Source organism: Cornus florida, unplaced genomic scaffold, assembly GCF_030987335.1.
Source record: "Cornus florida cultivar Cherokee Brave unplaced genomic scaffold, ASM3098733v1 CherokeeBrave_3.0.0_Hap2_Chr05, whole genome shotgun sequence".
Lineage (NCBI taxonomy): Eukaryota > Viridiplantae > Streptophyta > Magnoliopsida > Cornales > Cornaceae > Cornus > Cornus florida.
In genome coordinates, this window is record NW_026775575.1 from 35,001,670 (window position 1) to 35,004,865 (window position 3,196).

Consider the following 3,196-nt stretch of genomic DNA (forward strand, 5'->3'; position numbering starts at 1 on the left):
GTCGGCCCGCATGATGGCAAGTTTTTAAATTCTTAGATAAATCGTGAGCCCACATGGAGGCAATTTACTTTTTCTTTGCATATTGTTCAAACATGGGAGTATGGGACCAATGTATGTGGAGAATGTTTGTTGATTGATTTTTTGTGGGGAAGAAGTGATTGCTATTTACTGTTATTTGTTTTGCTAGTGCATGCATGGTCGTAGGTCATTAAATCCTACTCTTGTCCCTCTTGATTTGCATCTTGAATCGATTGTTCGTAATCCAAGGGGAGAGGTAGTTCTCATCACTCCATTTCATCAATAGAGGAGCAACATGATAACCATGTGGAGGACCTTGGTTACATAGACCAACAAGGCATCCTCCACCTTAATGTGCATCATGACAACATCCAAGTACCATTAGGCATGCCTAGACCATTCATCCCACCACAACAACAAAGCCAAATTCCATTGGGAATGCCTCGGCCAATTTTTGCTCCACAACCTCCCATGGTTCAAGTTAATCAAGGTGCTTATGTAGCACCACTAATTGTGATCATTATGTGCCTAATGAATACAATGCACCTATATGCATTCAATTGCCCCCATTTAGAGCACATCACTATGAGATTAAACCACAAACCATTCAAATGCTTCCCAACTATCATGGACTTTCAAGTGAAGAACCTTACAAGCATTTGGATGAGTTTCTTGAAATGTGTTCCACCGTGAAATAGACAGAAATGCCAGAGGAAGTTTTAAGACTCAAATTTTTTCCTTTTACCCTTAAGGACAAGACAAAATATTGGTTCAACAATTTTAAACCTTTTTCGATAACTTCTTGGGCAGAAATGCAACAAGAGTTCTTGAAAAAGTACTACGCGGTATCAAAGACCAATGTTATGAGAACTTCCATTCGTGAATTTTCTCAAGAGGATGGGGAAATGTTTCATGAGGCATGGGAAAGGTTTAATGACTTGCTTAGGAAGTGCCCACATTATGACATACCTAAGTGGCAACTAGTTCAATATTATTTAAAAGTTTACCAGATAATCACAAGGGTATGGTTGATAAATCTATGGGTGGTTCTTATCTTGACAAACATTAAAATGACATTTGGAAATTGTATAAAAGCATGAGTGAGAAATCAATGCATTGATCTTTATCCTCTAAAAATGGTAGAAATCTTGGTGGAAGGAAGAATTTTGGCTTATATTAAGTTGACAATTCCAATGACATAGCCACCGAAATAAAATACTTATCTCAAAGGTTTGATCAATTTTTGATCAACCAAACTTCGGTGAATCAAATGTCTTCCTCCCCTAACCATTCTCATCATAACTATAATGAATCATGTATGACTTGTTCTAGTGTTTTACATTCTACTTCCAATTGTCTCTATGGACATGTGCAAAGTGAAAACCATGAGCAAGTCAATGCTACATTTGTCAGCTAAGGGAATAACCCCAATGGCACTCATTATAATTTGAGTTGGAGGAATCATTTAAACTTCTTTTGGAAAAGCCAAGGGGAAGGTTCAAATCCTCCCCAAGGTAGTTTTTAAGGAAAGTATGTTCCACCTCCAATGCAAGGCCAAAGTTCCCGAGGTTTTAGATCATCTTTTCAATCACATGGCAATCAATTCTCTAATTCTCATATCCCAAATGAATTATCTTATTCTCAAGGAAATTCTAGGAGTCCCGCTTTTGCGGAGAAAGTGTTGATTGCTCTAGGCACTCTAGAGGCGAACACTCAATTGCTTCATTCTCATTCTCAATCTATTACTAAGCTAGAAACCCAAGTCGGGCAAATAGCTACTACTTTGAATGCTAGAGAGAAAGGGAAGATGCATTTGAATGCACCACCAAAGCAACAATGTGTTGTGGAGACTCATTCCTCATCAAAAGGTCACACAATTGAGCATGTCAATACGGTGACAACCTTGAGAAGTGGGAAGATTATTGACAACCAAGTAGGTATTTCTAATGAAGAGAGTGAACTGGTGCAACTAAAAGTTGACACCTGTTACGTTTCACATTTTATTCCTCTTTCATTGCATGTACATGATCATCTTATTGAGAAAGTTGTCAAAATGATTTGAAAGATGAATTGAACAATGATTTGGAAAATGATTTGAAAAAGTCTTGTGTTGAAAATGCTTCAAAGAAGGAATTTAAGAAAGTTTTTGAGCCAAAGGCTCCATTTTCGGACACCTTAAAAGGGTCCATTTCTATTGATAAGCAAAAGACCAAAGCAAATGAAATCATTGAAGTGTTTAGGCAAGTGAAGATCAATCTTCCACTTTTGGATGCAATTAAGCAAATTCTGGCATATGCCAAGTTCTTAAAAGATCTTTGTACCCAAAAGAGGAAGAACAAAAGCCAAGTTCCAAAGAAAGTGGTCTTAACCGAGCGAGTAAGCTCTATATTGCAACATAATACTCTCCCAAAGTTTAAGGACCCCGGTTCACCTACTACCTCTTGCATTATTGGTGACCATGTCATTAATCGGGATCTTTTAGACTTAGGAGCAAGTGTTAACCTTCTTCCATATTTGGTATATGTTAAATTGGGCTTAGGAGACCTAAAATCGACGTCGGTGGTTTTGCAACTTGCTAACCAATCCATCAAAAAGCCCCGGGGTATCATTGAGGATGTCTTGATTAAGATTGATAAGTTCTTCTTCCCCATTGATTTCGTTGTCATTGACACGGAACCGGTTCCAAATCCCAAGAGCCAAATTCCCGTTATCCTTGGCCGTCCCTTCTTGGCAACCTCAAATGCCAACATCAATTGTAGGATGGGGATAATGAAAATCTCATTTGGCCATCTGAAAGTGAAATTGAACATTTTCAATCTAACAGCAAATTCAATGGATAAGCTTGAAGAAGTGTGTGTTGTAGAAGAGTGTATTGAAAATGAATTTGATAAAGTTGAGCCCTTGTTTGGAAGTGAAATTTCCAAAAGTCTATCTTCAAATTTGAATGCAAAGAAAAATGTACGCCAACCTTGTGTTAAAAGGGTATGTAAGCTCAAGAGTTGTTTGGACAAACAACCATCAATGTCTTTTGAATTAAATCCAACAATGTGACGTCCCAAGTTTTTCAACCCGGTGCGTTAGTGATGAACCGAAAGATGACCCGATAACGGATCCAAAATGCGGAAGCAAAAGACAAAACAACGGTCTCTAGAGATACTACATGGCGCTAAGACACCAC

At 38.1% G+C, this 3,196-nt stretch overlaps 1 non-coding gene across 1 annotated transcript; it reads right to left on the minus strand.

Annotated features, from left to right (window-relative positions):
- Positions 1 to 876: 876 nt before the first annotated feature.
- Positions 877 to 985, minus strand: LOC132310894 (small nucleolar RNA R71). Its single transcript, XR_009482738.1, has one exon. It is a non-coding gene; the product is annotated as a small nucleolar RNA R71 (small nucleolar RNA).
- Positions 986 to 3,196: the final 2,211 nt, after the last annotated feature.